The sequence below is a fragment of the Aedes albopictus genome, chromosome 2 (genome assembly GCF_035046485.1).
Source record: "Aedes albopictus strain Foshan chromosome 2, AalbF5, whole genome shotgun sequence".
In the NCBI taxonomy this organism is placed as follows: Eukaryota; Metazoa; Arthropoda; class Insecta; order Diptera; family Culicidae; genus Aedes; species Aedes albopictus.
This window is the reverse complement of record NC_085137.1, coordinates 234,852,595-234,866,120: the sequence shown is the minus strand read 5'-3', so window position 1 is coordinate 234,866,120 and position 13,526 is coordinate 234,852,595. Positions and strand designations below refer to the sequence as shown.

The 13,526-nt window shown below is 39.0% G+C and overlaps 1 protein-coding gene across 1 annotated transcript in view; it reads right to left on the bottom strand.

The window, feature by feature from the left end:
• The window catches only part of LOC109400999 (protein dissatisfaction), a 121,112-nt gene that overhangs the window by 7,793 nt on the left and 99,793 nt on the right, over positions 1-13,526 (bottom strand). The window lies entirely within an intron of this gene.

Here is a 13,526-nt window from a genome sequence, read left to right as displayed (position 1 = left end):
CTGGGATTCGAATTTCATCACTACGAAAATCTAGCTATTTCTATGTGAATTCCTCACGGAAACTTCTACAGGGAATTCCCTCAGTGTTTGTCCTGAGATTCTTTTTCAAGGATTTATTCGAGAATTTTATTAGGGATTTTCGTTTCAGAGATTCCTTCAGCAATTTCTTCGGAAATTTAAACATGCATGGGTGATTCCTTCTGGAATTTACCCACGTATTTATTATGTCCTCAGTAATTTCTTCGGAAAATTTTCAAGGGATTTCTTGAGGAATTCCTCAAAATATTGCTGAAGAAATTCCTCTTCCAAAGACTACTGTGAATATTCATCGAGAAGTCCTTTGGGGATCCCTTTGGAAATTCCACTAGAGATTTCTTTGAGAATCCTCCCAGTGATTCCATCGAGAATTTCTGCAGTCGTTTTTACGGGAATTCCTCCTTCAGGGATCCCTCCAGAAGTTCCAACCGATTTTTTCCAGGGAGGATACTACTTCTGGAATTCTTCCAGGATGTACTTCGCTTACTGCTTCAGGCATTTTTTTAAATTTCCTCAAATGATCTCTGTGGGAATTTCTTAAAAGATTTTTAGAAATATTCTTCCAGGGATTCTTCAAGCAATATTTAAAAAAAAAAACATACAGAAGTTTCTCCAGATATTCGGGAATTTCTTCAAAGTTTCCTTGGAAGTTCCATTCCAATTTCTATGCCAAATTCTTCCAAGGATTCCATTGGAAATTTCACTAGTGATTTTTTGGGAATTCCTTCAGTGGCCCTGTCTGGATTATTTCTTAAATATCTTTCGGGAGTTTCTCTGGTGATGCCATTTAGGATCCTAGATTTTTTTTATTAATCTTTCCAAGGATTCAAGAGTTTTTCCAGGAATTCCTTCAAAAATTCATCCAGGCATACCTGATTCTAAAATTTCTCTAGATGCCTCTTCGTATTTTCCTTTCGTTTTTTCTCCAAGGAGTTCTTCAGGAGTTCCTCCGAATTCACTCCAGAGTTTCCTTCTGCAATTCATCTGCGTTTTTTTTTTCAGTGATTCCTTCAAAGATTCATTATGGAACTCCTCCATTGATTATTTAGGAAAGTTCTTTAGGGATGCTTTCGGAATATATTTTGCAGGGATTGCTACGGAAACTCTTCATGGAGTTCGTTCGCGAAGTCCTCAAAAGATTTCTTCGCAAATTTATGCAGTGATTCATACGGAAATTCATCTCCAAAGTGCCGAAGTCCGTGGCGCAGTTGATCGCACGTTTGCTTAATTAGCCGATGATCATAAGTTTAATTCCCAGCCCCTGATTTATTATTCTGATTCCCGTAACGTGGGTAGATCACCTTAGAACGGTGCGTTACGGTGTAAGATCTACCACACTGCATCAAATTTTAATCTTGCTATTTTCCTTCCTAATGTGGTAGCATTGCAGATTAAAAATTGATGTATTAGTATTTTATGTTGTTTTATTTTATGTTTTGTTTTTAACTGCTAATAAACCTTTTGTTTCAGGGGGATTCAGGTAATTTTACTGTATAATAATACCATTTTAAAAAAAATAGTAACTGTAACGAGCATATCACTTATGCCTTATCCAGTATTTATTTATTAATCCTTTATTCTCTTCTCAGTTTTTCAGTGGATCTTATCGCCATAGCTGCCGCATTAATCATTTTTTAGCAAATCACCGTACACAGCATCATATTTATATATGCGAACATGTTTAAATATCTATATCGTTATCTGGAAGCGTTTGGTACGGGAGGTCCACGCTTCCATCTTTCCCCTCGATTTCAAGGTGTAGAATGTTTTCAAATATTGACTATGTTGAAATCGGTTTATCCCTTGAAATCTTCTCTGCGGTACATGCTGCGCAGTTGGCCTGGCCGTTAGACAAGAAAAATGATAGACTTGAAAAGTCTTCATTTTCCAGGATGCATTCAAGTAATGGCTGCGTTAGTGTGAGATTAGATTAGATTAGATTAGCCCCTGATTTATTATTCTGATTAATAAAACTTGTGTGAATCATTATTATGAGAATATCTTTCTGACGTTTACACTTTTCCCGAAAACAAAAATCTGTCATGAGATCCACACAGATTTTACAATTATTACGCTGAAACATTTATTCTACTGCAATTGAATCTCTTAGAGAAATTCCTTGAACATTCATGTTCCTGAACACATGTGAACAAAGTGTTCCTGAAATAATCCTTGATCATTGATCCTTGAACTTGGAAGCTAGGCTTGTATCTTCCTATCTGGCTTCAATCTCGTGATATATCTCACCTAAGTCATACCGAAAATTACAATGTACACTGGCGCCACGTGGTGGGGAAATTCGGAACTATGTTCTTCATGACTTGGAAGAACTCGTAGTCTTGAACAACTTTGCCGAAGATCGTACTTTCCTATCTGGATCTCGTGGTATATCTCTTCAAAGTAGTACCGGAAGCAACTATGTACACTAGCGCCACATGGTGGCGAAATTCGGAACTATGTTCTTCATGACCTGGAAGAACTCTTAGATCTGAACAACTTTGCCGAAGATCGTACCTTCCTATATGGCTTCAATCTCGTGATATATCCCACCAAAGTCATACCGAAAGTAACTATGTACACTAGCGCCACGTGGTTGCCATTGCATACTGCACTTCAAAAGGCCTTCCACTAATTCAGGCCAAACATGTCTAAAGGTCCTATCTGCAGAAGAGAGGCTCTCTTTGGTTTCCCTCTCTTTCGTTAATATCTCAGCTGTTTATTTGTATTATGATTGTCTCCTTGCATTGAACGATGGTCAAAACAATCGTCTTTTGATTTGTACTGCAAAAATAGTTGAAAAGTGTACCATTACATTGCAATAATTGAAAGAGAAAGTGAACAAAGAGAGCCTCTCAAATGCAGATAGGACCTATTGAAATGTTTGGCCTGAATTGTTGGTAGTGATGCTAATGCTCACCATATAATCTGGGGCAGCTCAGACATCAATTTGAGAGGCTCCAGTTTGATGGAATACTTAAGTAGTACAGATCTTGGACTACTTAACATAGGCAACCGTCCAACCTTCATGGTATCTGGTAGAGAGGAAGTGTTAGACATAACGCTTTGCTCTAGTAGAATTAGTCACGAGCTGACCAATTGGCATGTGTCAGATGAAGAATCTTTATCTGACCATCGCTACATCTTTTTTGAACATTTAAATGTTACTTCGCAAACATTGCGTTTCAGGAATCCTCGGTCAACAAATTGGGATCTTTATACTGATTTGGTTGCAGCCCAATTTCATGGATATTCACCATCCATTGACACTCCAAGTGATTTAGATGATGCCGTTGATACTACAACGACCTTCATCATGGATGCTTTTGAAGAAGCATGCCCTCTACGGTCTGTGAAGATCACAAGAGGAACCCCTTGGTGGAACTCTGATCTGGCGAAACTCAGGAAACAATGTAGAAAGAGTTGGAACAGACGACGTTCGGCTGGTTCGGAGGCTTTCAGGTCGGCTCGCAAGGCCTACAGGAAAGCTCTCCGGTCTGCTGAACGATCCGGCTGGAAAAACCTTTGTACAAATGTTTCCAGCTTGAGTGAAGTCAGTCGGTTAAACAAAATCCTTGCGAAATCTAAGGATTTCCGGGTGAACGAACTTCGTTTGCCAAATGGCGATCTAACTTCCTCTGATGAGGAAGTTCTGGAATGCTTATTCAACACACACTTCCCTGGATGTGTGGATATTACATCTTCGGATGATCCTGATGTCTTTTCTTGTAATTATGATTCTTTAGCTTCGGCTCGGAGTATTGTAACTATAGAATCGATTGAGTGGGCTCTTAATAGCTTTGCTCCTTTCAAATCTCCTGGGGCAGATGGGATTTATCCTATTTTGCTTCAGAAGGGATTTGATTATTTCAAACATGTTTTGAAAAAACTACTTGTTTGCAGTTTTGCTACAGGGTATATTCCCAAATCCTGGCGGGATATTACTGTAAAGTTTATTCCAAAAGTGGGTCGTGCATCGTATGAAGAAGCAAAGAGTTTCAGACCTATCAGTGTGACCTCTTTTCTTCTGAAATGCTTAGAACGCATTGTGGATCATCACATCCGTGATGTTCATCTGGCCAACGTGCCTCTTCATGTGAACCAACATGCCTACTAATCTGGTAAGTCCACTGTGACTCTTTTACACAAGGTTGTTTACGATATCGAGAAAGCATTCGCTCAAAAGCAATCTTGTTTGGGTGTTTTCTTAGATATCGAGGGTGCCTTTGACAACGTGCCTTTCGATGCCATATTGGAAGCCGCACGGAGTCATGGTATATCTCCAATGATTTCCAATTGGATTCACCAAATGCTCAAAAACCGATATCTCTTCTCGACATTGCGTCTAGCAGGGATTAGGAAATTGAGTGTTTGTGGATGCCCCCAAGGGGGAGTCTTATCACCGCTTTTGTGGAATCTCGTAGAAGATACGCTATTGAGGCAACTCAATAATAGCGGTTTTCCTACTTATGGTTTTGCCGACGACTACCTAACATTGTTAGTTGGTATGTGCATCAGCACCCTTTTCGACCTGATGCAAAACGCCCTTCAGGTAGTTGAGGGTTGGTGTCGCCAATATGGCCTTTAGGTAAATCCGAGTAAAACATCTTATCACGGAAAGGCGAAACCGTAATTGCGTTCGACCTTTGCGTCTCTTTGATTCTGAAATCGATGTGACTGAACAGGTAAAGTACGTTGGAGTCATTCTTGATTCCAAGCTTTCCTGGACACCTCACATTGAGTTCAGAATCAAGAAAGCTTGTATGGCCTTCGGGAAATGCCGGCGTACTTTTGGTACAACTTGGGGTCTAAAACCCAAGTATATCAAATGGATTTACACAACTGTGGTTCGGCCAATATTGGCTTATGGATGTCTTGTGTGGTGGCAAAAGGGTGAAGTGAGAACGGTCCAATCAAAATTAGGCCATCTCCAAAGGATGTGCTTAATGGCGATGTCCGGAGCGTTCTCTTCAACACCCACGGCAGCGCTCGAAGTTCTCTTTGACGTTGCCCCACTACACATTCATCTCGAACAAGAAGCACTTTCTTGCACTTACCGGTTACGGGTAATCGGTCTACTAGAGGAAACTCCTGTGAACCGCACATCAACACACACCTCGTTGTTTTCACTTTTGGTGAATTGGGACAAAATTGTTCTTGCTCCAAGTGATCTTACAATTGCTTGTAATTTTCCATATAGGACATTTTCCACGAAATTCCCTTCCCGGGAAGAGTGGACATCTGGTTATCTGGAAAGAAGTATTTCAGACGGCATCGTATGTTACACTGATGGCTCCCTTCTCGAAGGTCGAGCAGGTGCTGGTGTTTATTCTCGTGAGCTAAGGCTGTATCAGTCTTACTCACTTGGTAGACACTGCACCGTTTTTCAGGCCGAAATCTTTGCTCTTATGTGCAATCAGCACTTCAGCAGCACGTAATGGGCAAAGTAATATACTTCTGTTCAGATAGCCAGGCTGCTATTAAAGCACTTGCTTTGGCCAACTCCAGGTCGAAGATAGTTATCGCTTGTCGAACTCAAATCGAGGAGCTGAATTCAGCAAACGCTGTTCACCTTCTATGAGTACCTGGTCATTCTTCCATCGCTGGAAATGAATTGGCTGATGAGTTAGCTCGCTCTGGAGCATCACATGACTTCATTGGCCCTGAGCCAGCTATTCCGATATCGATGTGTTGGATTAAGCTTCAGATTCACACCTGGGCTGTCACTCAACACAGACAATATTGGAATAGTTTGGAGTCATGTCGTCAAACCAAATTGTATAGTGCTGAGCCATCTCTACGGGTGGCGAAGTATCTAACTAATCTGTCTAAGCAGAATTGCAGCATGCTGGTCAAAGCATTGACTGGCCACTGCCGACTCAGCTATCACATGGCGAATATTCAGCAAGCTGATTCATTTGCCTGTGATAGCTGTGAATCCGATTATGGAACTTCGTATCATTTGATATGTAACTGTCCAGTTTTCGCGCAACTGCGTTTCCGAGTATTCGGTAAACACTTATTAAGTGAAACTGACTTCAGAAACCTGAATCTTCAGGATATTCTGTTGTTCTTAACCCGCTGTGGTAAAGAGCTATAGGCTCTCTTTCGCTTTATGTGTTATTACAGTGCCCTTTTCAGGGCGCTGTTTGAACCCATTGTGGTACGCTTGTGCGTTAGTACCCTCTTCCAGGGTATTTTTTTCTATTTCCCTACCTGTCCCTATCCCCATCCAAATCCTTTTTCCTTCCTTTTCCCTCAGGTAGATGATGAAATAGGCTGTTATTTTGGCGATGGCACAAATGTCCCAAATGGAGGATAACGTGCCTCTGGAGCCGGCCTTCTGATACCTGATACCTGATCATGAATTTCAGGTTAACTAAATAAATGAATGAGTACAACGAAAAATCTTTATCTGTGGTTGTGAAACACGATGTTTCGCATTGGCGGAGCCAGCATTTTCTTTCTTCTTACTCACTCTCCTAAACATACACGAGAAAGAGAAAGATGGAAGAGGGGCAGCTTGCTACAGCCAGTTACAGCTCATTTTAGAAGCTATACCTGAGAATATGGTACATGAAAAACTAGTGCGGCTAAATCGGTTCTACAAGAAAATCACACAAAAACCGCTCCTATTCGAATATTACATTTTCAGCACTGGAAGTGCCACAGAGCTATGTGTGGTGTGAATTGATGGTTGGTTCAACAAATTAATCTGGCGAAGTGAACCTTGATGAAGAACAATGAACCATTTTACGAGACGTTTCAGATCAGCTGATCGCTCATTTCATGAATCAAAATTTGACAGGAGGTCGCGCCCAAGCTCGTGAGTGTGAATATCAATATGTATCAACACTGTTGTCGTTTCGTAAAATAGACTATTCGACTAGCTGCTGCTTTGATGCGAATGTCTTCGTCGTACCGTAAAACGGGGTAACTTTGATAGTTTTTCAGCGAATTTTCTTAATATTTTTCCATGTAACAGTATTCCCCCTAATTTATATTTTTAAAACAAGTACTGGGGTATCAGTTATTAATTGCAATTGAAAGATTCGATAATCTTAAATATTTTAGGTGACTTTTAGTTTTCCATATGAGCGAGAATTAAATCATTTTGGGGTAACTTTGATAGTGCCCTGAAAGCACATCAAATCTTGAAAAATAATCACAGATTGCAATGTTAGGAGTATGAACATCATAAGAGAAGCCGTGTGGAATATGTCAGATACAAAACATTGATTTTTTTTACAAAATTCTACGTATAAAAATGAATTTGGGAAGTACTGAGTAAAAAACAGTGAATTTAGCTATCGAAAATCATTATTTTCGTAAAAATATATGTTTAACGGCACATTAACATATGATTTCTTATTTTGGGTAGTTTTTGAATGTTTTATTAACGCTACTGCTTATACCAACAGGGTTTTTGTAACGTAAAGTACCGACAGGCAAAAAACGTGAAACTATTTTTTTGCACATCCATATCTCAGGAGTTAGTGAACCAAATTTCGATCTTTTTGCATTATCGGAATCCTACACTATCCTAAGGACTGTATCGTTAAGTATGAGTACACCTTTGAGGCCCTGTATTAAAAAAACTATGCCTTATTTTGATAAATACTGTATTTCTATGTGTTGCTAGCGTTGTAAACAAACGATAACATTCTTTCAAAGTTAAAGTTTTTGCTCAAGGGGGACAATGCACAGTGTTTTATTTTGCCGATTTCTTGCGCTTCTTTAATAACGTTTCAACCGATGATTTTAGCGATATGATTTCTTCGGAGAAGTTTCTACATTAGATTATTAAATAATTTCAATATTTGATAACTGTTTGTATATTTACTATGACACATAAAGAATACACTTGCATACAAAAGTTTAAGCCATTTTCATATAGTAGGAATATAGTTGTTTCATTATTCGAAACTGTTCTCTGCGCCATTTTGCGCCGAAAAAAGTAACACGAGTTCAAAGTTACCGTATAAAAATCAGTAATTTGTAAATAACTTTGTTATTTTAAAAGCTATCGTTTTTTGATATTCAGCAAAAACATGTATTTTTACATTCCAAACAACTTTGTAGAAGACGCAAAAAATCTAAAAAATCCCGTTAAAAAGTTATAATGAAATATATGACTTCTAGGGGTTATACATATACAACGCAATATATCTCGTAAAGTATGAGATTCGGCATTATGGCGTCTTTGACAAAGTTGTTCAAAATTGCATTTTGCACAACTTTGCCGAAGACACCAAACGTCTATCAGCATTTTTTGAAAAAAATATTTTTTTTCATCTCACTTATAGGTGGATTGATCATTCAACTCTTTATGTCAAAAGATGCGCCTTGTCTAATGTAGAAACTTCTCCGAAGAAACTATATCGCTAAAATCATCGGTTGAACGTTATTAAAAAAGCGCACGAAATCGGCAAAATAAAACACTGTGCAATGCAAGGGTTTACGGAAGAGGAGCGAAAATCGTTTGTGACCAGATATTGCAATGAAAAATGATTATCACCACGAAAATTAGCAAAAGTTGAATGTGTTAGCGATTTTATTGTCCAAAATGCTGTCAAACGATTTGGTATGCATTACACACTGAAAGACTAACCCGGCGCGGCAAAAAACCAGGTGCGTCCAAGTCCAATTTGGTCAGCATAATTTGCAAAATCTTGGAAGGAAAAAAGGAGGTATCCATCAGAGATTGTACAAAAAAGTGTGGAACGACTATTGATATGATTCAGCGTCCAAAATGTCCAAAACGCAGTTAAATTCTGGCAGATTATGTCAAAATTCGGGCTCGGAAACTGTACGACGATGTTTTGAGCAAAAATTACATGTGCATAATCATGGATGATGAAACGCATGTCAAATTGGGCTACAACGCACTTCCAGGGGCAAAGTTTCTCGCTGTGAAGCGGGGCATAGATGTTCCGAATTTGGAAAAATCGATTTTTTGCGAAAAAATTGGGAAAATATGTTGGTTAGGTGAGCATTTTGTCAAAGTGGTATAAAATCGTCACCTTTCTTCACCGTCCCTATAGGGTGTCCCAGAAAGTATGGGCACAACTTTGTATAGCGAAGATACAATCTTTTTCTTAACAAACAACAATTTTTATATTTTTGTACTTTTATTCAGAGTATTTTAATTGATACCTGTGAAGAGTTTATACATTAAAAATGGTTTCTATATGCAGAGTGATTAAAATGGAAAAACATCTTTTAAAACTTCTGCACAAACTACTTTTTTACGGTTTTGCCAAATATCCAAATTCGAAACATTTTTTGCGAATTTTTTTCACATGATACATTCGAAAACATGTTTCCTCAGATGGTTGATTGAAATTTTTTATAAAAATATGTTTTGATTGTGCGTACGGGCAAATCATAATTTTGAGAAAACTGAAAAATTCGCCTTTTCTATTTCAGGCTTAGACATGCCCACAGACATTCGAGTTTTAAAACATGTTTTGACGAGAATAAAAACAATTCAATCTACACTTTATAAAGCTGGAGCATTTATTGAACTTATAGTGAAATAAAAATGTAATTTTCTGCATGTTGTGATATATATTCAGAAGCTTGTTTTCAACTATTAGAAAAACAGGTTTTCAAAGATATCGATTTTGGTGTTTCAATCCATTTTTCAGGTTCAAAAGTATATGTTTTCAATTCGAACTTAGGGTTGTATAATAGATACGCATGTAGAAATACACGGATATATTTTTTGAAATTTTTATCGAGCTTAATTTCATGCGTGGAAAACAATTTATTAAGCGTGTTATTGAAAAATATAGCAATTTGTGCAGAAGCTTTAAAAGGTCTTTCAGGAAATGTTCTACCGCATTCAAACGAAGTGTGAAATGCAAATTTTAATGATTGGCATTTGATCTTGACATATTAAGGCAGGATATGTGTGAAAATAAAGTTTGTTTATGCATCCATCCCCAAATGGCAGAGCTGCAAAGTTGTGCCCATACTTTCTGGGACACCCTATAGTAGGAACGTCAAAATATACCGAAAGAAATATCTCCAGAAACTAATTCTGCCACACATCTGAAAGCACAAAGGTCCTACATTATTTTGGCCGGATTCGACATCCTGCCACTATGCACGTGACACCTATGACTGGTATGAAAAAAACAATACCCATTTAGTGGATAAGCCAATGAGTTATAAATATCATGATTTGTTAGGATTATGTTATATTTTTGTTACAATTTTCTAGTCGGGCAGCCCCTGATTTATTATTCTGATTAATAAATATGAAATTGATGCCAGATATTTCTTTGAATATCTTTGCTAAAACTTGTGTGAATCATCATTATGAGAATATCTTTCTGACGTTTACACTTTTCCCGAAAAGAAAAGTCCGCCATATGATCCACACAGATTTTACAATAATTAAGCTGAAACATTTATTCTACTGCAATTGAATTTCTTAGAGAAACTCCTTGAACATTCGTGTTCCTGAACACATGTGAACAAAGTGTTCCTGAAATAATCCTTGATCATTGATCCTTGAGCTTGGAAACTAGGCTTGTACCTTCCTATCTGTCTTCAATCTCGTGATATATCTCACCTACGTCATACCGAAAGTTACTACACAGATAAAAATAATGAGATTTACACGTCACGTAAACTTAATTTTAGTCATGTAAACTTAGTGTTATGATGGTTTACATGATATATCATGTAAATTTGTGTTATATGTCATGTAAACTCTCAGAGTCATGCTGAATTACATGACATTTAATGGAAGTTTACATGATATTTCATGAACTTTACATGACATGTCATGTAAACTTCTGTGATATCCCACGCTCCAATTATGTGCATCATATGTCACAGAATTTTACACTTATTTTTCGATCTGTGTATGTACACTAGCGCCACGTGGTGATGAAATTCGGAACTATGTTCTTCATGACTTGGAAGAACTCGTAGTCTAGAACAACATTGCCGAAGATCGTACCTTCTGATCTGGCTTCAATCTCGTAGTATATGTCTCCAAAGTCGTACCGGAGGCAACTATGTACACTAGCGCCACATGGTGGCGAAATTCGGAACTATGCTCTTCATGACTTGGAAGAACTCTTAGTCCTGAACAAATTTGCCAAAGATCGTACTTTCCTCTCTGGCTTCAATCTCGTGGTATATCTCCAAAGTAGTATCGGAGGCAACTATGTACACTAGCGCCAGTGGTGGTGAAATTCAGAACTTTGTTCTTCATGACCTCGAAGAACTCGTAGTCCTGAACTGTAACTATTGGCAAAAAATCTCTAATGTTAAAAATGTTACAACTCTATTCCAGAGTCCCTGAAGAAGGTCCAAAAGGACCGAAATATCGGACAAAATAAAATAAATAGTGTTTATTTTTGTCGAGACTGACAAGCCACCACGAAACAGTTTCGTACAACAGTCGAATACCAATGAGAGTATATTACAGGTGGGGAAGAAGAAGAGATGGCTATGTATTAGTAAGGAAAGAAAAATGTAAACACAAATAGTGACGTCACTATTTGACATGCGTTTTTTATGGGAGCTCGCTTTGCTTGTAGTTGTGACATCTTTTGCACCAGACACGGATCTAACGCACACGAAGTATCTTCTTCCTCACCTCTATTAGACTCTCATTAGTCGAATACACCAACGATAAGCTGGATACAGGTGGTTGGTGTCCGGCCATTTGGCCGAACGCCGTTTGACCAAATGCTGTTTGGCCGAACGCCATTTAGCCGAATGTCATCTGGCCGAATGGGTCGTTTGGCCGAATGCCGTTTGGCCGAATTCAAAATTTTATCATTTTTTTTTCCTTCTTTGAGTCATAGGCTGTTCTTTCGAGTCATATTGATGCGGAGAACAGTGGCATGGTCACTTATTTTCATCATTTATTTTTCGGCCAAACGGCATTCGGCCAAACGGCATTCGGCCAAACGGCATTCGGCCAAATGGCGTTCGGCCAAGTGACCCGGAACCCAGGTCGTTAACGTACTTCAAGACCTCTCTCTCTCTCTCTCTTCTTGGCGTAACGTCCTCAATGGGACAAAGCCTGCTTCTCAGCTTAGTGTTCTATGAGCACTTCCACAGTTATTAACTGAGAGCTTCCTCTGCCAATGACCATTTTGCCGCTACAAGCTCACTTGTGCGTAGTTACCTTAGCGTGTACCGTCTCAGTTACCAATTACAAAGCATGACCAGAATGCCGTAATCTGGAACTTACTGGTGCATAAGGTGCTAAGTTCACACTCTTGTGTGGATATGGTTCGCTTAAAAAGAATCCTAGGCTGACTCGCTCGAAAAGGAGGGAGGGGGAGGGGAGGGAGGGTGTCGTCAAGCTCCTGGATTCCTGTCCCTGCTGCCCATGAATCCGCCTAACATGTCTAACAAGCGCCAAAGGTCGAACTGGTGGAACACGACAGGATTCGTCTGCGATAGACGAAAATATCTTCGTGGTACTTGTTGAGAACCACTGGATTGAGCATGAGCGCTCTCGCCAATCTTGCTTGCTTGCCGATAACATTTTGTTATGCCTTCGGTCGATGCACAATCGCTGTTGTTAGTTAAGAAGTAATGTAACCGCCGTGTAGTAACGTGTCGTCTTTGTAATGTAATTTTAAGAGTAAATAAAGTTATGTTTTAATGTGTTATTTCGGTACACCTGGGAGTTTCCACAGACAGTCATGTAACAGTAGTAAAGAAATGTCTACCTTATCCCTTTTGACGGCTGACAATGATGTGAGTAGTGAAATAAAAAAGAGCATCATCAGTGAAGGTCGGGCTCCAGAAAAAAACTGCGTTTATAAAAATTCAACCCTGCACCAGTGAAGAAAATTGTCAGACAAAAGAGGCACAAAACAAGCAACAAAGAAGGTGCGACGATTACTCTTTATCCCTACTGGTAACAGATAAAGACATGATCTCGAAATTTTTTGTTGCAGACAAAACGGAAGCTGAATTTGTTGCGTACTTTTCAACTCGTGAATAATCAATTATTGCTAACCCAAAGTCGAAGCTGTTTGATGATAGAGCTTCACCAGAGTTGCAGTGTTTACCGACTCGAAGTTACCGTTCGAAAATAGCAATGCAAGGCTTAAAAATCTCTAAACTCGTGGTGTACGATGTTAATCCTATTATTTTCAAGTTGGGACAAACTTATGTCGCATGGGTTTGTTTGTCGCAACAAATACAGGTTGCGACATTGTCATTATTGTTGCGCGATGGTTGAATTTTGATTCACTGCCCTGCACCAAATCAACCTTGGCACAATGCTGGCATAAGTGACCTCAAATTACATTTCGGAAGAGTTCCATTTTAACGCACGAGTGCCGGAAGGTTATGAGTCCTTTTTATTATATTGGACCTAATCTTGGCTGGGCCTCGGACATTGATTTTTTTTTTCTTCATACCCTATCGTGACGTGCTCCTCACTATCCCAGTCGATACATGTCTAAGCCGCGGCGCGGCGTGATAAAAAGCACGTCATAAGCCGC